The sequence below is a fragment of the Haliotis rubra genome, unplaced genomic scaffold, assembly GCF_003918875.1.
Source record: "Haliotis rubra isolate DU_JTF1 unplaced genomic scaffold, ASM391887v1 Scf1343, whole genome shotgun sequence".
NCBI classification, from domain to species: Eukaryota; Metazoa; Mollusca; class Gastropoda; order Lepetellida; family Haliotidae; genus Haliotis; species Haliotis rubra.
Genome location: NW_025765274.1, coordinates 49,040 through 72,564, shown reverse-complemented (window position 1 = coordinate 72,564; position 23,525 = coordinate 49,040). Strand labels below are relative to the sequence as shown.

Genomic DNA, 23,525 nt, shown 5'->3' with positions numbered 1-23,525 from the left:
CTTCACATCTATGACGACATGTCACTTAAGACAAGGACACACCTGAATGTATATTTGTAAGACCACACAACTTCACATCTATGACGACATGTCACTTAAGACAAGGACACACCTGAATGTATATTTGTAAGACCACACAACTTCACATCTATGACGACATGCCACTTAAGACAAGGACACACCTGAATGTATATTTGTAAGACCACACAACTTCACATCTATAACGACATGTCACTTAAGACAATGACACATCTGAATATTACCTGGCCACAAGGTGACCACTTCAAGAAACAGCTGACTACATACCTGAGAATGAATGTCCAGTCCCTCCTGAGACACACCTGAATGTATATTTGTAAGACCACACAACTATGATGACATGCCACTTAAGCAGTGTAGGAAAGATAGCCCGTCCCAACATCTGAGACGGGTGAACTTCACATGGATGACGGGTTAAAAAGATCAAGGACACACCTCATGAATGTATATTTTTAGCAAACCAATGACATATATATAATGATCATAACCTTTTGAATATTTACTGACACACCTGTGTTTTATTTATATTTGGAGGACAGGCTAGATTTTGGCAGGACTGGTAAAAAATTTGACCTGCCAGTCCTGTGGACAGGCTAGATTTTCTACATCTTTCCTACACTGACTTAAGACAAGGACACACCTGAATGTATATTTGTAAGACCACACAACTTTACATCTATGACTGACATGTCACTTAAGACAAGGACACACCTGAATGTATATTTGTAAGACCACACAACTTCACATCTATGACGACATGTCACTTAAGACAAGGACACACCTGAATGTATATTTGTAAGACCACACAACTTCACATCTATGACGACATGTCACTTAAGACAAGGACACACCTGAATGTATATTTGTAAGACCACACAACTTCACATCTATGACGACATGTCACTTAAGACAAGGACACACCTGAATGTATATTTGTAAGACCACACAACTTCACATCTATGATGACATGTCACTTAAGACAAGGACACACCTGAATGTATATTTGTAAGACCACACAACTTCACATCTATGACGACATGTCACTTAAGACAAGGACACACCTGAATGTATATTTGTAAGACCACTCAACTTCACATCTATGATGACATGTCACTTAAGACAAGGACACACCTGAATGTATATTTGTAAGACCACTCAACTTCACATCTATGATGACATGTCACTTAAGACAAGGACACACCTGAATGTATATTTGTAAGACCACACAACTTCACATCTATGACGACATGTCACTTAAGACAAGGACACACCTGAATGTATATTTGTAAGACCACTCAACTTCACATCTATGATGACATGTCACTTAAGACAAGGACACACCTGAATGTATATTTGTAATACCACACAACTTCACATCTATGATGACATGTCACTTAAGACAAGGACACACCTGAATGTATATTTGTAAGACCACACCACTTCACATCTATGATGACATGTCACTTAAGACAAGGACACACCTGAATGTATATTTGTAAGACCACACAACTTCACATCTATGACGACATGTCACTAAGACAAGGACACACCTGAATGTATATTTGTAAGACAACACAACTTCACATCTATGACGACATGTCACTAAGACAAGGACACACCTGAATGTATATTTGTAAGACCACACAACTTCACATCTATGATGACATGTCACTTAAGACAATGACACATCTGAATATTACCTGGCCACAAGGTGACCACTTCAAGAAACAGCTGACTACTTACCTGAGAATGAATGTCCAGTCCCTCCTGCCACCAATGTCCCCATACTGTATCTGAGTTAGGGAGTGTACTCCTGTATCTGACAGGGGACATGTTCACTGACAACAATCTACTTGATTTATGCCTCAACAAGCAACCTGCCCAGCTGGTCACTGGAGCATAACATGAGCTGTTTGTCCTGGATCGGCTGCTATTCCCCTGCCTTCCTTTTGACAACAGTCTATTTATAGCCCATCTCAAACCTTATTGTACCATCAGGTCATCCAGACTGGATTCATTCAACATTTTATGTCTCTACATGTATACAACTATGGTCCAAACCCTACTCATATTGACAGTGCTGCCAACACAGTAACTACCTTTACGGGGTTCACAGAGCTTACTGATATAGTCCGTGACATAACACTTATATTGACAGTGCTGCCAACACAGTAACTACCATTACCCTGTTCACAGAGCTTACTGATATAGTCCGTGACATAACACTTATATTGACAGTGCTGCAGTAACTACCTTTACCCGGTTCACAGAGCTTACTGATATAGTCCGTGACATAACACTTATATTGACAGTGCTGCAGTAACTACCTTTACCCGGTTCACAGAGCTTACTGATATAGTCCGTGACATAACACTTATATTGACAGTGCTGCAGTAACTACCTTTACCCGGTTCACAGAGCTTACTGATATAGTCCGGTGACATAACACTTATATTGACAGTAACAGGTAACTACCTTTACCCGGTTCACAGAGCTTACTGATATAGTCCGTGACATAACACTTATATTGACAGTGCTGCAGTAACTACCTTTACCCGGTTCACAGAGCTTACTGATATAGTCCGTGACATAACACTTATATTGACAGTGCTGCAGTAACTACCTTTACCCAGTTCACAGAGCTTACTGATATAGTACGTGACATAACACTTATATTGACAGTGCTGCAGTAACTACCTTTACCCAGTTCACAGAGCTTACTGATATAGTCCGTGACATAACACTTATATTGACAGTGCTGCAGTAACTACCTTTACCCGGTTCACAGAGCTTACTGATATAGTACGTGACATAACACTTATATTGACAGTGCTGCAGTAACTACCTTTACCCGGTTCACAGAGCTTACTGATATAGTCCGTGACATAACACTTATATTGACAGTGCTGCAGTAACTACCTTTACCCGGTTCACAGAGCTTACTGATATAGTACTGTGACATAACACTTATAATGACAGTGCTGCAGTAACTACCTTTACCCGGTTCACAGAGCTTACTGATATAGTACGTGACATAACACTTATATTGACAGTGCTGCAGTAACTACCTTTACGGGGTTCACAGAGCTTACTGATATAGTATGTGACATAACACTTATATTGACAGTGCTGCAGTAACTACCTTTATGGGGTTCACAGAGTTTACTGATATAGTACGTGACATAACACAACTGTATATGAACAGTGTGAGTTAACGGCTTCGCAACTTCAGGAAACCAGCAGGATACTACTTTGTCGTCATATATTACATCATGATCATATTTGTCAAAAGGGATGGTATTAACTGACAAAATATGATGATAAAATATACTTGTCACTCAAATATGCATGAAATGTATTTACTGTCCTCAGGCTGTAGTTTTCACTTACGCCCTTTGTTGTACGTGACCTTGTGTTACACAAAACCTTTACTACTCGTTTCTCAGTGGCATGGTAGACGGAGGAGTAATGATCCTGTCAGATGTTGTACATGACCTTGTGTTTCACAAAACCTTTACTACTCGTTACTCAGTGGCATGGTACAGGGAGGAGTAATGATCCTGTCAGATGTTCATATGTAACCAGACTTTTGTTCAAGGTGAGACATTTCAAAAGAAAACGTGCAGTATTGCTGTAATTAAAAGATTAAATTCAATAAGATTATTTTTAAATAAACTTCATAACAGACTAGAACACTACTTTATTATCTCAAAGATAAATTTGTTTTGCACAGACTTGGCAACACATAAATTGGTTTTGTATCACAGGCTTAGTTAGGCAACACGTAAATTGGTTTTGTATCACAGGCTTAGTTAGGCAACACGTAAATTGGCTTTGTATCACAGGCTAGGCAACACGTAAATTTGTTTTGTATCACAGGCTTAGTTAGGCAACACATAAATTGGTTTTGTATCACAGGCTTAGTTAGGCAACACATAAATTGGCTTTGTATCACAGGCTAGGCAACATGTAAATTTGTTTTGTATCACAGGCTAGGCAACATGTAAATTGGTTTTGTATCACAGGCTTAGTTAGGCAACACGTAAATTGGTTTTGTATCACAGGCTTAGTTAGGCAACACATAAATTGTTTTTTGTATCACAGGCTAGGCAAACTGTAAATTGGTTTTGTATCACAGGCTTAGTTAGGCAACACGTAAATTGGTTTTGTATCACAGACTTGGCAACACATAAATTTGTTTTGTATCACAGGCTAGGCAACACATAAATTGGTTTTGTATCACGGGCTTAGTTAGGCAACATGTAAATTTGTTTTGTATCACAGACTAGGCAACATGTAAATTGGTTTTGGATCACAGACTAGGCAACATGTAAATTGGTTTTGTATCACAGACTAGGCAACATGTAAATTGGTTTTGTATCACAGACTAGGCAACATGTAAATTGGTTTTGTATCACAGGCTAGGCAACATGTAAATTGGTTTTGTATCACAGACTAGGCAACATGTAAATTGGCTTTGTATCACAGGGCTAGGCAACATGTAAATTGGTTTTGTATCACAGGCTTAGTTAGGCAACATGTAAATTTGTTTTGTATCACAGACTTGGCAACACATAAATTTGTTTTGTATCAAGGCTTATGGCAACATGTAAATTGGTTTTGTATCACAGGCTAGGCAACATATAAATTGGTTTTGTATCACAACACGTAAATTGGTTTTGGATCACAGACTAGGCAACATGTAAATTGGTTTTGGATCACAGACTAGGCAACATGTAAATTGGTTTTGTATCACAGACTAGGCAACATGTAAATTGGTTTTGTATCACAGACTATCACAGACTAGGCAACATGTAAATTGGTTTTGTATCACAGACTAGGCAACATGTAAATTGGTTTTGTATCACAGACTAGGCAACATGTAAATTGGTTTTGTATCATAGGCTAGGCAACACGTAAATTGGTTTTGTATCACAGACTAGGCAACATGTAAATTGGTTTTGTATCACAGGCTAGGCAACACATAAATTTGTTTTGTATCACAGTCTTAGTTAGGCAACACATAAATTTGTTTTTGTATTACAGGCTAGGCAACACGTAAATTTGTTTGGCAACACGTAAGTTTGTTTTGTATCACAGACTAGGCAACACATAAATTTGTTTTGTATCACAGGCATAGTTAGGCAACACATAAATTTGTTTTGGACCACAGGCTAGGCAACACGTAAATTTGTTTTTGTATCACAGACTAGGCAACACGTAAATTTGTTTTGTATCACAGGCTTAGTTAGGCAACACGTAAATTTGTTTTGTATCACAGGCTTAGTTAGGCAACACGTAAATTTGTTTTGTATCACAGACTAGGCAACACATAAATATGTTTTGGACCACAGGCTAGGCAACATGTAAATTTGTTTTGTATCACAGGCTTAGTTAGGCAACACGTAAATTTGTTTTGGACCACAGGCTAGGCAACACGTAAATTTGTTTTGTATCACAGGCTTAGTTAGGCAACACATAAATTTGTTTTGGACCACAGGCTAGGCAACACGTAAATTTGTTTTGTATCAGAGGCTTAGTTAGGCAACACATAAATTTGTTTTGGACCACAGGCTAGGCAACCGACCACAGGCTAGGCAACACGTAAATTTGTTTGGCAACACGTAAATTGGTTTTGTATCACAGGCTAGGCAACACATAAATTTGTTTTGTATCACAGGCTAGGCAACACATAAATTTGTTTTGGACCACAGGCTTAGTTAGGCAACACATAAATTTGTTTTGGACCACAGGCTTAGTTAGGCAACACATAAATTTGTTTTGGACCACAGGCTAGGCAACATGTAAATTTGTTTGGCAACACGTAAGTTTGTTTTGTATCACAGACTAGGCAACACATAAATTTGTTTTGTATCACAGGCTTAGTTAGGCAACACATAAATTTGTTTTGGACCACAGGCTAGGCAACACGTAAATTTGTTTTGTATCACAGACTAGGCAACACATAAATTTGTTTTGGACCACAGGCTTAGTTAGGCAACACATAAGTTTGTTTTGTATCACAGGCTAGGCAACACGTAAATTTGTTTGGCAACACGTAAATATGTTTTGTATCACAGGCTAGGCAACACATAAATTTTGATTTGCTTGAGTCTTTTATGCGAGGACGAAATTGAAGTCAAAGCTCAAGTCAAATTGTAGTACCCAAGGGGGGCGAGATACATTTGCTGCCTTTAGATTTATCCATATCTAATATATAAATGGAAAACTAACTCTGCCAAAAAATTGTTAATGTTATGAGAAAAAAGTAACTCGTGTACATGTATTCATGTGTGCCACAGAGAAGAGTATGAGGTTCCTGTGCTAACATCAGGGAGATCAAGTCAAGTTGTTTATTTATGTGAAGGCCATATGCACTAAGTACAATACATTTAAATCGAACATGAATTACATTCAATGTACATGGATGTTATATATGCTACAGATTTCAAATATATTGTTCTCTTTGGATGAAGCTTTGACAAACATATCTACATAAATTATTTAATACATCACTACAATTTGAATTCATTAGCTGTCTAAACTTTTGAATATTAATGTTGTGGTGATACATACATTGTAGATAACGCTATCTTAAATTCCTATAGTATTCACATACAAGGAGAAAATGATACTCATCTTCAATTCCAGTGTTATACAATTGACATAATTGCTAACTTAATTCAATTCCCAACCACCTTCCCTCGTTAACTTTTAATTTCAAAATTCCACATCTAAGTCTTATCATTATATTTCGTTGTTTTTTATTTGTTAATAGAGTCAGATACTTTTCTTGTTCTAGTAGGCTTTTATATTGTCTATATACGCTATATCGAAAACTTTCTTGTATAATACCATTCAATGACTGTAAATACATATTAACTGCAACATTCTTAAACATTTGAAGAAAAACTGAAATATCACCAACACCTTGAGGCAACCAAACATACCCAAAACCATGTGAAAATAGAAGTAACATGTCTTAAGCTTTCTTTGGTATTCTATATTGACACACAGACACGTTTTAACCAGTATTTTACAAATCGACATTGTGCATTTATGTACAGTGGATATCGGCCACCCTCACCATACACAATGGCATTTGGTGTCTGTGGACTGACATTTAAATTTTTTTTACATGCAGTGAGATGGACATTTTCAATTTTATAGGAAATTATTATTACCCCAAACTTCAGCGCCATATAAAAGAATTGGCCATTATATTTTACTTATTGTACAGAGAAGTGAAATTCCCCTGTAATTATCCGGATTATCCTTATTGCCTTTCTTATGTAAGGGGATGATAATTGCCTCAGTCCACTGCTCTGGAAATAATGCCAAATCAAACATTCCATTAAATAAATTTCTTAAAAACGGAGTAATGAGAGTTTCAGAACATTTTAACAACAATATGATCATGACCAGATGATTTACCTTTCTTTATATGGGTGAGGGCATCATGAATTTCTACATCAGTAATTGGCGATTAAAGGATACAGTTTATCATCATACACCTTAAACTCTACATTAAAACGGGGGATCTATACTATTAAACACATTCTTAAAATGGTTCATCCACATGTATGGTTCAATGTTTGAAGTACTAATATCTGTATGAGTGAGACTTCTTAATTCCTTCCAAAATCTCGACAAGTTTTTGACATTATCATACAGGAACCTTCTTTTCTTGTTCTTTTGACGTATTCATTGAGCTTAAGAATAATGGAGTCATATTATCATCCTACTTATATGTAAAATTGGTGTTACATTCTGCATTTTGCATTGAATTGGTTACAGGATTCTGACTATGTTGTAGATTAAAACAAAGGATTACAGGCATATGCTCTGATTCAACTCTACTGTCAACAACTAAGTTATGAGACAGATAAAACATTAAACTTATGAAGTAGTCCACAACACTCCATCCTTGTTCTGATGTATAGGTGAAGTCTCCCTTTTATCACCTTGAGTTCTACTGTTAAACATGTAAAAGTTATGCAAGAAACAAAAATCAAGCAGTTTACGACCAAATATATTCACACAGTTATCACATGATTGTCTTTCATTCACAGGTACAGAGGTTTCCTCAAGAAATGCTGCTTCGTCTTGTCCATGCCTGACAAGTGTCTCTGACGGGCCATTACCCCCACCTACACAAGCATAACTCCTATGGGTAGCGCATGAGAAGACCACAATATATACTAGGCACATAAAGAAACTGTGCATACAAAAATTTAAAATCTAAATTTATCAAACCTGTGGAGACACATAAAGATTTAAACTCAGAGATTAGTGACATGTATCCAACATGCATGCACGTGCCACGTTCCATGACGTCAGTGAGAAACAGAGCAAATGAATGCCACACAATACTGTCACTTTGGAAAGCTCAACCCCTGCCCTTGCGATCGTTCAAAAAATTAAATGGCTATTGAAACGCATAGCATGCCAATCGAGGGGGTTACCTGAAGCCACAGAGAACTGGTTCGGGGTATAAACAACACGCAGATTTCCTATCGAGGGGGTTACCTGAAGCCACAGAGAACTGGTTCGGGGTATAAACAACACACAGATTTCCTATCGATGGGGTTACCTGAAGCCACAGAGAACTGGTTCAGGGTATAAACAACACACAGATTTCCTATCGAGGGGGTTACCTGAAGCCACAGAGAACTGGTTCGGGTATAAACAACACACAGATTTCCCTATCGATGGGGTTACCTGAAGCCACAGAGAACTGGTTCAGGGTATAAAACAGGAAATATAAACAAGAGCACATGTTTCCTATCGATGGGGTTACCTGAAGCCACAGAGAACTGGTTGGGGTATAAACAACACACAGATTTCCTATCGAGGGGTTACCTGAAGCCACAGAGAACTGGTTCGAGGGTATAAACAACACACAGATTTCCTATCCATGGGGTTACCTGAAGCCACAGAGAACTGGTTCGGGTATAAACAACACGCAGATTTCCTATCGAGGGGTTACCTGAAGCCACAGAGAACTGGTTCGGGTATAAACAACACGCAGATTTCCTATCGAGGGGGTTACCTGAAGCCACAGAGAACTGGTTCGGGGTATAAACAACACACAGATTTCCTATCGAGGGGTTACCTGAAGCCACAGAGAACTGGTTCAGGGTATAAACAACACACAGATTTCCTATCGAGGGGTTACCTGGTTGGGGTAAGCCACAGAGAACTGGTTCAGGGTATAAACAACACACAGATTTCCTATCGAGGGGTTACCTGAAGCCACAGAGAACTGGTTCGGGGGGTATAAACAACACAACACACAGATTTCCTATCGATGGGGTCGAGGGGGTTACCTGAAGCCACAGAGAACTGGTTCAGGTATAAACAACACACAGATTTCCTATCGATGGGGTTACCTGAAGCCACAGAGAACTGGTTCAGGGTATAAACAACACGCAGATTTCCCATCGATGGGGTTACCTGAAGCCACAGAGAACTGGTTTGGGGTATAAACAACACACAGATTTCCTATCGAGGGGTTACCTGAAGCCACAGAGAACTGGTTCGGGGTATAAACAACACACAGATTTCCTATCGATGGGGTTACCTGAAGCCACAGAGAACTGGTTCGGGGTATAAACAACACACAGATTTCCTATCGATGGGGTTACCTGAAGCCACAGAGAACTGGTTCGAGGGTATAAACAACACATAGATTTACCTATCGATGGGGTTACCTGAAGCCACAGAGAACTGGTTCAGTGGGGTATAAACAACACATAGATTTCCTATCGAGGGGTTACCTGAAGCCACAGAGAACTGGTTCGGGGTATAAACAACACACAGATTTCCTATCGATGGGGTTACCTGAAGCCACAGAGAACTGGTTCGGGTATAAACAACACGCAGATTTCCTGTCGATGGGGTTACCTGAAGCCACAGAGAACTGGTTCGGGTATAAACAACACGCAGATTTCCTATCGAGGGGGTTACCTGAAGCCACAGAGAACTGGTTCATGGTATAAACAACACATAGATCCTATCGACAGCACGTTGTGGAGGTCACACTGACAGCATGAAGGTGACACCTCCAGCCAGAATATAAGTTACTTGAACGACCACAATGATATACATCTGCTATTAAGTAACAACCCACTCTGTGGTCAAACTAGTTGTAGACAGTAAATCATTGCTTGGCTGTGAGAGACTTTGATCCTAATGTTGAAAACTACATTGACAATCACAATGAGGTCAACTTGTCTCACAGAAATTATGTGTTAACATATTCTCTATAAACCAAATGTGGTATATTCCACATCCAATGCAATGAAACATGCCAAGTTATTTGTAGCTGGGAAATAGTCATGATGGAAACAAGCAATCCAGTGCTTGAAATATTTAATGAAAGACCACCAAGTCACTCAATACTAGAAGCCCTTTCTTTATGAACAGCATCGTTTGCAGGGGAGTAATGAAGGAGAGCTTATGAGGCTATATTTGCATATTTTTAGATGAGGCCGAGACAATTTCCTCACACACAAAAACCCATTAACTCTTGTGTCATCCATTTGATTAGCAAAGTTTAGCTACACTCTTTAAAAACAAGAAACGCATGGGCGTTTTCAGCAGTTCATTTTGATAAATTTTGACAGCAATCATCATTAAGATGATTCCCATGTTTGAAAATGCATCCCAACATATGTTTGTAAGGGACCGTTCAAAATTTATGGCTAGGTGGGGTGATGATGATTTTAAGTGGGGGGTCACCCATTTTGTTCTGGGGAGCTAGGGGGGTCATCAACACACGTATTAGGGGGGGTCAGCAATTTTGTACATAAAAATATGTATAAAATTATGCTTAGAAATTATGGGAAGGGGAGTTGGGGTCATTGATTTGTACATGACATGCATGGGGGTCACTTATTTTGTACATAAAGTTTAGGGGGGATAATTCACATTGTACATGCGTCTCCATAAAAATCATCATCACTCCCCCCCCCCCCTAGCCATAATTTATGAACGGTCCCTAAACGTTTCTCATAAGAAATGAAAACGATACATGAAAAGTGCATGCAGAAAAATGTTTCCTCGTAATGCATGTGCAATGTGTCGGACACATGAGTAGAAACAAAAGGCCAAACCAAATTCATCATTTCATTATGAAATTTACGACGTAAACGAAGATACAAAATGCCAAGATTGAATGCTACTGACTGAAATATCGCCATTTGACGTTTGGAAGCAGAGTCCCAGTCTGCCGTTGCAAGACACTTAAATGTCCACCACAGCACCATATCTCGATCATGACATCGATCTACCTGCTTCAATTTGACCCAAAATTATCCCAACAATAGAAGACCAAGAGTGACCACTCCTGCTCAGGACTGATTCATCCGGGTGTTTCACCTACGTCACCGATTTGCTACAGCAACAGACACTGCAGGACAGGTGCCTGGTCTCCGAAGAATTTCTGACCAAACCATCAGAAATCTTCTGAGAGAAGCTGGAATTCGAGCACATTGACCAAAAGTTGGACCTGTCCTGACACGACTACTACTGACTGACGACGACGGTGTCGACTTATGTATATTTAAATACGTTTAATACATTTCCTTATTTTTGGCCAATGTCTTTCTTTTTTTGAAGAGTGTATAATACAAAAAGCTATAATTTTGAAATTTACACACTGAAATATAAATTGAATGATTTGTCTGTCATAAATAACAATATTCAAGAATATCATGCAATGTTACACTACAAAATCACCATTTTTCTTATCTCAAATAACTGGCTTAAAAAACTTATAGAATTCTGTCACATGATGTTTGATTTATCACTGACCTGTGGAGGGGTTTGGGTGTGCCCTGAAAATATCTCTTAGTGTGTTATAGGTATAATCACTGTGTCCACACAAATGACAAGTGATTGGTTTATATGGCATGTTAACATGTTTTCGTTGTCATTTCAAAACTGGGTCAAATCTCTACTATATTTACTGTAATCTTCAGTTTTATCAGTCCTACCAATTATACACCTTACCTCAAACTAACACATGCATAGGGGCTTCTTTGATAAACTCATACCTCTGTTGCAGGTGTAGAGTGAGTGAGTCTGTACTGGTCTGGCCACGTAAATGTCCACACTCTAGTTCCACAGCCAACCTACATTTTCCAGACAGAATGACTGATGATGGATTAACAATACTGTTGTCAAGTCACACAGTCAAGTCACACTGTCAAGTCACACTGTCAAGTCACACTGTCTAGTCACACTGTCAAGTCACACACACTGTCAAATCAACAGTCAAGTCACACAATCAAATGACAGTCAAGTCACACTGTCTCAGTCACACACTGTCAGGTCACACTCACACTGTCACACACTGTCAAGTCACACAGTCAAGTCACACTGTCAAATCACTGTCAAAATAACACTGTCAAGTCACACAGTCAAGTCACACAGTCAAGTCACACTGTCAAGTCACACTGTTAAGTCACAGTCAAGTAACACTGTTAAGTCACCCAGTCAAATAACACTGTCAAGTCACCCAGTCAAATAACACTGTCAAGTCACACTGTCAAATAACACTGTCAAGTCACACAGTCAAATAACACTGTCAAGTCACACAGTCAAATAACACTGTCAAGTCACACAGTCAAATAACACTGTCAAGTCACCCAGTCAAATAACACTGTCAAGTCATACTGTCTAATAACACTGTCAAGTCACCCAGTCAAATAACACTGTTAAGTCACCCAGTCAAATAACACTGTCAAGTCACACTGTTAAGTCACACAGAAATCACACAGTCAAGTCAGACAAGCAAATAACACTATTAAGTCACCCATTCAAGTCACCCAGTCAAATAACACTGTTAAGTCACACTGTCAAATAACACTATTACAAGGGTACTATTCAGTCAAAATAACACAGTGAAGTCACACTGTCAAATAACACTGTTAAGTCACCCAGTCAAATAACACTGTTAAGTCACACTGTCAAATAACACTGTTAAGTCAAACAGAAATCACCACAGTGACACAAGCATTGGGTACATGGGTACTATTCAGGAAAGAAATCACCACAGTGACACAAGCATGGGACACTTGGGTCCTACTCTTCAAGAGGATCTCTATGGCAGTTGAGATTAGGAAAGATATCAAACATGTACTGCATGTCCTGCCCTTCAAATAAGACCACAAAATGGCCAAACAAGACTTGATGTCATTGCAGACATAAGGAGAAGAAAAAAAAGATTTATTAATGTCATAAAGTATCATGAAAAGTTCCTTTAGTTTCAATCAAACACTCACCGTTTGAAGGTATCAAAGCTGGCATGCACCCAAGAGATAACAGCTCACAACAACCCATATGAGTGACACTCTGTTATAGATCACTCAAACATGTCAAGCTCAGTGGCAGATAGAAATGAAAATGTTCATTCATTTGTACTGATGTGGACTGAGTAAATGTTGTTTTACAAGGTTAATGTTGCAGCTGTTTGGGTGAGGTAACCAGTGGTTGACAGCGTAGAGTACTGATCCATGCAGCCATCTGGGTGTGGAGACAGTCACCAGAGTCACCTCTAGTGGAACTACATGGTACGCACATCTGTCAGCCCTTACAATATATATGGGGTGCGGAGTGGTAGCCTAGTGGTTGACAGCGTGAGTACTGATCCATGCAGCCATCGGGGTGTGGAGACAGTCAGCATAGTCACCTCTAGTGGAACTACATAGTACGCACATCTGTCAGCCCTTACAATAAATAGGGGGTGCGGAGTGGTAGCCTAGTGGTTGACAGCGTGAGTACTGATCCATGCAGCCATCGGGGTGTGGAGACAGTCAGCATAGTCACCTCTAGTGGAACTACATAATACATCTGTCAGCCCTTACAATAAATAGGGGGTCTTGGTGGTAGCCTAGTGGTTGACAGCGAGTGAGTACTGATCCATGCAGCCATCGGGGTGTGGAGACAGTCAGCATAGTCACCTCTAGTGGAACTACATAGTACGCACATCTGTCAGCCCTTACAATAAATAGGGGGTGCGGAGTGGTAGCCTAGTGGTTGACAGCGTGAGTACTGATCCATGCAGCCATCGGGGGTGTGGAGACAGTCAGCATAGTCACCTCTAGTGGAACTACATGACGCATTACATCTGTCAGCCCTTACAATAAATAGGGGGTGAGGTGGTAGCCTAGTGGTTGACAGCGTGAGTACTGATCCATGCAGCCATCGGGTGTGGAGACAGTCAGCATAGTCACCTCTAGTGGAACTACATAGTACGCATTACATCTGTCAGCCCTTACAATAAATAGAAGTGCGGAGTGTAGCCTAGTGGTTGACAGCGTGAGTACTGATCCATGCAGCCATCGGGGTGTGAGACAGTCAGCATAGTCACCTCTAGTGGAACTACATGAATGCAGCACATCTGTCAGCCCTTACAATAAATAGGGGGTGCGGAGTGGTAGCCTAGTGGTTGACAGCGTGAGTACTGATCCATGCAGACATCGGGGTGTGGAGACAGTCACCATAGTCACCTCTAGTGGAACTACACAGTACGCACATCTGTCAGCCCTTACAATAAATATGGGGTGCGGAGTGGTAGCCTAGTGGTTGACAGCGTGAGTACTGATCCCTGCAAACATCTGGCTGTGGAGACAGTCAGCATAGTCACCTCAAGTGGAACTACATAGTACACACATCTGTCAGCCCTTACAATAAATAGGGGGTGCGGAGTGGTAGCCTAGTGGTTGACAGCATGAGTACTGATCCCTGCAAACATCTGGCTGTGGAGACAGTCAGCAGAGTCACCTCAAGTGGAACTACATGGTATGCACATCTGTCAGCCCTTACAATAAATATGGGGTGCGGAGTGGTAGCCTAGTGGTTGACAGCGTGAGTACTGATCCCTGCAAACATCTGGGTGTGGAGACAGTCAGCATAGTCACCTCAAATGGAACTACATAGTACGCACATCTGTCAGCCCTTACAATAAATAGGGGGTGCGGAAACACAGTCTAGTAACCTAGTGGTGGACAGCGTCAGTACTGATCCCTGCAGCCATCGGGGTGTGGAGACAGTCAGCATAGTCACCTCTAGTGGAACTACATGGTACACACATCTGTCAGCCCTTACAATAAATATGGGGTGCGGAGTGGTAGCCTAGTGGTTGACAGCATCAGTACTGATCCCTGCAACCATCGGGGTTGGAGACAGTCAGCATAGTCACCTCTAGTGGAACTACATGGTACACACATCTGTCAGCCCTTACAATATATATGGGGTGCGGAGTGGTAGCCTAGTGGTTGACAGCGTGAGTACTGATCCCTGCAACCATAGGGGTTGGAGACAGTCAGCATAGTCACCTCTAGTGGAACTACATGGTACGCACATCTGTCAGCCCTTACAATATATATGGGGTGCGGAGTGGTAGCCTAGTGGTTGACAGCATCAGTACTGATCCCTGCAGCCATTTGCGTGTGGAGACAGTCAGCATAGTCACCTCTAGTGGAACTACATGGTACACATATCTGTCAGCCCTTACAATATATATGGGGTGCGGAGTGGTAGCCTAGTGGTTGACAGCGTGAGTACTGATCCATGCAGCCATCTGCGTGTGGAGACAGTCAGCATAGTCACCTCTAGTGGAACTACATGGTACACATATCTGTCAGCCCTTACAATATATATGGGGTGCGGAGTGGTAGCCTAGTGGTTGACAGCGTGAGTACTGATCCCTGCAACCATCGGGGTGTGGAGACAGTCAGCATAGTCACCTCTAGTGGAACTACATGGTACACATATCTGTCAGCCCTTACAATAAATAGGGGGTGCGGAGTGGTAGCCTAGTGGTTGACAGCGTGAGTACTGATCCATGCAGCCATCGGGGTGTGGAGACAGTCAGCATAGTCACCTCTAGTGGAACTACATGCATGCGCACATCTGTCAGCCCCTTACAATATATATGGGGTCTTGAGTGGTATCCTAGTGGTTGACAGCGTGAGTACTGATCCCTGCAGCCATCGGGGTGTGGAGACAGTCAGCATAGTCACCTCAAGTGGAACTACATGGTACGCACATCTGTCAGCCCTTACAATATATATGGGGTCTGGTGGTAGCCTAGTGGTTGACAGCGTGAGTACTGATCCATGCAGCCATCCGGGTGTGGAGACAGTCAGCATAGTCACCTCTAGTGGAACTACATAGTACGCACATCTGTCAGCCCTTACAATATATATGGGGTGCGGAGTGGTATCCTAGTGGTTGACAGCGTGAGTACTGATCCCTGCAGCCATCGGGGTGTGGAGACAGTCAGCATAGTCACCTCAAGTGGAACTACATGGTACTGCACATCTGTCAGCCCTTACAATATATATGGGGTGCGGAGTGGTAGCCTAGTGGTTGACAGTGTGAGTACTGATCCATGCAGCCATCCGGGTGTGGAGACAGTCAGCATAGTCAACTACAAGGTACGCACATCTGTCAGCCCTTACAATAAACAGGGGGAGCTTGGATCTATTCTGACCACAATCCCTAATTGGAGACAACTACTCTATTATGGTACTGGGGTAGTATTTACCCACAGAGCCCATCATGGGTATTAGCAATCTATTCTGACCAAGGAACCGGTTGCCACTAGTCAGTTTCATTGAACATTTGCTCCTATTGTACAAATTGCCAGCTTAAACAGCCAATAATACATGCACAATAGCTATGCACAATAGCAAGTGTCTGGCTGATGATTCAGAGACTGTCAAAAACCAAAAAAAGGAAAGGAGCCAACAATGCACATAAGTATGATATGACGTCTCAAGGTCCAATACTACATCCATACAAAAGGTTAGAAACAATGGACAAAGTATGATATGACGTCACACAGTTCTAGTCTGACTAAAGGGAGTGGTCTGTTAAACACAGAGAGTGGGCTCAGTTTAGCACTACTTTGAACACTATTTCAGTCAGAGTTGGAATTTATGATCATAGGTTTCTGGTATCCAAAAGCGTTGACCTATTGGGACATCCATGCACCCTATCATGCCTGTTGTCAGCTTTAGTGTTAAAATACATCAACATATCTAATGTAACACTGATGTCAATAAAGTGTAATACACAGTTTGGGTTCGGGTTGGGCTGTCAGCACCTATTTGCAAAACAGCACCATCAAAACATGACCATGGCCTGGAAGAAAGGAGCACCGATATGAACTGTTAAAAATCTGCAGGATTGACACAGGCACTCCATGAAGAATGGCAGAGTATTCAGATGAATCATCATTCCATTTACAGAATTTGACACCTGACTGCCAGTATGAGGGGAAGTGGTTGATGTTACCTGTATGAGGTGTGTCTCAAGAGGGTCATTACATAAAGAACATGCTGGGGATTCAACATATCCCATCTTAAATAACAAGTTATTGGTACTCAGTATATTATGAATTATTTTAAATTGAACCAATCTAAAAATTCTTTTTGATCAAGCTAGTGATGGCGTCCGAATCTACACTGAACATTCACAGTACACATGGGGTGCCATTATCCAGCTTGTCACACAGAGATGCAGAGATTGAATATTGCGTCACACGTAACACTGAAGACACTTGTCCTGGTGGGTTAGTAACATATCAATTAACATTGTACATTAAGTCAGCACTGTCCAGGTCATGTACCAGTCTGTGTCACCCCCATCTAGTCCTACAGTACAGCCTGGGGGTACAAAGCCCATTACACCACTTTATGGGGTGTGGAGGAGGCTAGATATAGACCTACTGTGGTCACAAGCAGATTGTTGCTGGCCTAATGAACTCAGAAGTCTCATAATTATGCCTTTCAGCTACCCAAGTGTTTAGATCTATTGATAATTAAGATGCTACTGCAAGGCCGATCATCTTGATACCAGGTAGCTAGAGCACTTCTAACAATCATTTCAAAACAATGTGTCAAATAATTTCAAAACACATTCTTGCATGAGTCAAATATTTTCATAAGAAATATCATCATACACTAGGTATATTTCTTCTGTAGTGAAACTTAGGTCCATGGTTGTTTTACATTCTGACAGTGAAGACATTGACCAAACAATTTAACAAATTTGGCTCACTGTTACGTCACACTCGGACATTGAGCATTATGTGCCTTGTGCTATTGTGCGTTGCATTGTAGTGTCTTCAAATATAGTGTCTTTTGTTATTGGGGCCCTCGATATTGTGTTTCATGTTGTTGGATCCCTCGATAATGTGTCTCATGTTGTTGGATCCCTCGATAATGTGTTTCATGTGGTTGGGGCCCTCGATATTGTGTCTCATGTTGTTGGATCCCTCGATATTGTGTCTCATGTTGTTGGATCCCCTGATATTGCGTCTGATGTTGTAGGATCCCCTGATATTGTGTCTCAAGTTATTGGTTCCCTTGATATTGTGTCTCATGTTATTGGATCCCTTGATATTGTGTCTCATGTTGATGGGTCCCTCGATATTGTGTCTCATGTTGTTGGGTCCCTCGATATTGTGTCTCATGTTGTTGGGTCCCTCGATATTGTGTCTCATGTTGTTGGGTCCCTCAATATTGTGTCTCATGTTGCTGGGTCCCTCGATATTGTGTCTCATGTTGTTGGGTCCCTCAATATTGTGTCTCATGTTGTTGGATCTCTCGATATTGTGTCTCATGTTATTGGATCCCCTGATATTGCGTCTCATGTTTTTGGATCCCTTGATATTGTGTCTCATGTTAATGGATCCCTCGACTTTGCGTCTCATGTTGTTGGATCCCCTGATATTGCGTCTGATGTTGTAGGATCCCCTGATATTGTGTCTCAAGTTATTGGTTCCCTTGATATTGTGTCTCATGTTGCTGCGTCCCTCGATATTGTGTCTCATGTTGTTGGGTTCCTCGATATTGTGTCTCATGTTGTTGGGTCTCTCGATATTGTGTCTCATGTTGTTGTGTTTTGTGCTCTCATGTCTCTGGTTGTTATACACCCTACACTAGGAATATAAACAAACATCACACAGGGTGACCACATGTGTTATACATCCTACACTAGGAATATAAACACACATCACACAGGGTGACCACATGTGTTATACACCCTACACTAGGAATATAAACACATATCACACAGGGTGACCACATGTGTTATACACCCTACACTAGGAATATAAACACATATCACACAGGGTGACCACATGTGTTATACACCTACACTAGGAATATAAACACACATCACACACAGGGTGATCACACAGGGTGTGTTATACATGTGTTACACATCCTACACTAGGAATATAAACACACATCACACAGGGTGACCACATGTGTTATACACCCTACACTAGGAATATAAACACACATCACACAGGGTGACCACATGTGTTATACACCCTACACTAGGAATATAAACACACATCACACAGGGTGACCACATGTGTTATACACCACTACAACCACATAGAATACAACACATATAAACACATCACACAGGGTGACCACATGTGTTATACACCCTACACTAGGAATATAAACACATATCACACAGGGTGGGTGACCACATGTGTTATACACCCTACACTAGGAATATAACACACATCACACAGGGTGACCACATGTGTTATACACTAGGAAATATAAACACACATCACACAGGATGACCACATGTGTTATACCTACACTAGGAATATAAACAATGACACATGTGTTATACACACAGGGTATAAACACATCACACAGGGTGACCACATGTGTTATACACCCTACACTAGGAATATAAACACACATCACACAGGGTGACCACATGTGTTATACACCCTACACTAGGAATATAAACACACATCACACAGGGTGACCACATGTGTTATACACCCTACACTAGGAATATAAACACACATCACACAGGGTGACCACATGTGTTATACACCCCCATGTGTTATACACCCTACACTAGGAATATAAACACACATCACACAGGGGGACCACATGTGTTATACACCCTACACTAGGAATATAAACACACATCACACAGGGTGACCAATGTGTTATATACCCACTACCACCACCTGAATACACCACACCACACACTTGTTATCATGCTGACATAAGATACAAGACAACATACCACATGTAGGAATGTGATACAACTGCAGATCACAGTCCAAGCAATCCTTATTAATGGGTTAAACAGTCTGGAACAGTCAGACAATGGGACTCTGGGTGTAGGGCATTATTGTATACTTTCACATCAACTGAAGGAACTACGGGAGGATGATCCATTCCAGTCCTTTTCCCCCGATAAGATAGTAGTTTCACTACAGCAATTTACTGACATAAAATATTAAAGGTACTTATAAATAGGCTATGTGAATGACAGGAAATTCTACACACACATTTCTGGGAACATGGGGCCATGTGCGCTATTCATTGATGTGGGCGTGTTGTTGGAATGACCAATATGGTGGCAATTAAGGTTTGTAAGGAGGAAGGCATTTAGGAGAAAGGTATAGAGTCTATTGTAGTGACAACATGACTCTGTGGTAAAGAATGTTGTGTGTGTCACTTGATATGTATGTTGTCACAATGAATGCACTACGCCTTCATGACACGTGATGTTCAGAGGTGCTTACTGTCTCTCTGAAGCTCATTAAAATACTGTCATAAAGGCTAACGTAAACTATTTCTGTAAGACTAGAATCTGGGAAATTAAAAAAAAAATCAAACAATGTATAACAAATTCAGGCGAGATAGATATGAGGAATGACTTCAGTTTGTGATCCCACTTTTAGGAGTGTTTTCCAGTTAATTGTGGAGTTTTTAAATACCGTGAAAGTATAACAGTTTCATCTGCGCAACTCGTGAAGAAAAAAGCTAAATCATTCCAATTTTCTGTCATTAACTGAAGATAAAGTAGGAATAATTACAGCAGTAGCACTGTTTGGGTTTTTCTAAGATCACTATAAGTGAAGTTGACTTCATACACATAATACCCAACACACCACACCAACACACACCACACATACAATACAACACACACAAAAACACACACACTGGCCACACACCAAACCACACACAACACACAACCAATACACACACACACTGGCCACACACCAAACCACACATACAATGCAACACACACACTGGCCACACACACACACTACAATACAACACACACTGGCCACACCACACATACAATACACACACTAAACAACACACCACACACATACAATACAACAGAAACACACACCACATACAACACACACACACTGGCCACACACCAAACCACACACATGAACACAACACACACACACAACCACACACACAACACACACACTGCCAAACCAAACCACACACAATGACAAAACCACACACACACAACCACACACACACACATACCACCACCACACCCCCCACACTACCAAACAACACACACACCCACACACTGCCACACACACACACACTACCAAACACACCCCACACACACAACCAACACAACACACACCCACACACTACCAAACACACACACACCAAACAACACACACCCCACACACTACCAAACAACACACACAAGACACCACACCAGTCAGCACACCACACACTTGTTATGCTGACACAAGCTACAAGACTACATGTGTATCAATGTGATACAACAACTACACATGTCAGACAGATCCCAACAGATGACAGGTGGAGGACAGACCTGCACTACAGTGACAAGTGTCCATCAACAGGTAGAAACATACCTGTATAATCCTGTCAGCAGTGACCTGATGATCCAGGTAAACCATCCTCCTGTTAAGTCCAGTATTGACCAGGAGGATATTTGCACTGATTCACATACACTGTCCTGAGTCAAGACAGAAAGCACAACAGTTATGTGGGAAACACAAAACCCTGCAAACAAACAAAACTTTAACCTAACTTCAACGCAATAAGCTCATAACCATTGATTACATGCAGATGTAATGAAATGAACTGAGAGAGAAGCCTACCTGTACAAAAGATCATTAACAGCAAGTAATTCAAACAATCACCCCAGGTAGATCCAAGCACAGGTAGGAATGCCTGACAGCTTGGCCGATCGAGAGGTAAACTTGTATGAATGGGTGGCTCTGAATGCCCTCACGCTTGAGCTGGCACTGGGCTGGGGGAGGGTGGAGGATGAGGGGGGACGAGGGGAAGACCGGTTTGACAGCCTAGCCTACATATGAGTAGGGACACAGTGTGGTTGTGAGTGACCTGGGAGACAATGTTACATAGTCATACACCATATATATTTACTATAGAATAGCGTTACAACTGGGCCCTTTGAAACAGTATAGTAAGGCAGTGTATGGGGCAGGCTGGGCTTCTGGGTGTTTAAACAAGCTGATACTAAACTTTTAAAGGATAAGAAGAAGATTTGTACATATGTTGTTGAAATTTAGCTATGAAAGTAAACACAGTACTGTCAGTGAGGTGATAGTTTATGTCATTCATATAGATTTCAGATCACTTTATTCAGAATTGAAGGCCATGTGGCCAAGAGTACAACAGGTAATACAACATTGTCATGGTGTGTAGAGTTGAAATATTATAAATGATAATACAATCATGTTAACATAAATATTTTGTATCTTCATAAGGGTTCGAAATTAGACAATTGAAGGTGGGCTGTAGAAATAGGATGGAATACATTGGGATCTGCATCGGTTATAAAATGGACAGATTAGCAACATGTGATATTGGACATCAACTCTTGAAAACAGTTTATGATATAAGTTATTTACGGGATATGAGCCTTTATGAGCCAAAAGGTATCTATCTTCAAATTTAAAACTTAAATTTTACAAATTTCGTATCAAATTTACTGCTCTACATCTAAAGAATATAACTGGAAGGTAGCAAAATATTGATGCATCTCTGAGAACTTGTCCTGTATATATAGTAGATTTAGAAGATGATTATCTCATTTTGCGCTTTGAGCATAATATCCAAGTATGGAAAAGCGCAATACAAATCCACTATTATTATTATTATTATTATTACTTGTTGCTGTTTGTGAAGAACTTTGGGATACAATTTTAGCTAATAGTCTGCAAATAAATATGCAATCTTTTAGAAATATCCTTAAACAAAAGAGTGAGTGAGTGAGTGAGTTTAATTTTAGGCCACACTCAGCAATATTCCAGCTATATGGCGGTGGTCTGTAAATAATTGAGTCTGGATCAGACAATCCAGTCATCAACAAAATGAACATCAATCTACTCATTTGGGATACGATGATAATGTGTCAACCAAGTCAGCGAGCCTGACCACCCGATCCCATTAGTCGCCTCTTACGACAAGCATGGGTTACTGAAGATCAAATCTAAACCAGATTTTCACAGGTTTAAGCAGAAGAAAACTAATGACATGACCACTCTAACTCAGTATATGTATTATGCATACAAAACGAAGTAAAGTAGGAAAAATAGGAAATATACATGTACTAAAATGTTATGCAGGTAGACAGGTTAATACTAAAAATTTGGAGGGAATTGTTTC

The 23,525-nt window shown here is 40.7% G+C and overlaps 1 protein-coding gene across 1 annotated transcript in view; it reads right to left on the bottom strand.

The window, feature by feature from the left end:
• The window catches only part of LOC124267874 (daf-12-interacting protein 1-like), a 38,102-nt gene extending 16,014 nt beyond the window's left edge, over positions 1–22,088 (bottom strand). Inside the window, 2 exon segments of the mRNA XM_046702862.1 lie at positions 21,743–21,846; positions 21,992–22,088. The gene's annotated coding sequence lies outside the window, so the exon portion shown is untranslated.
• Positions 22,089–23,525: the final 1,437 nt, after the last annotated feature.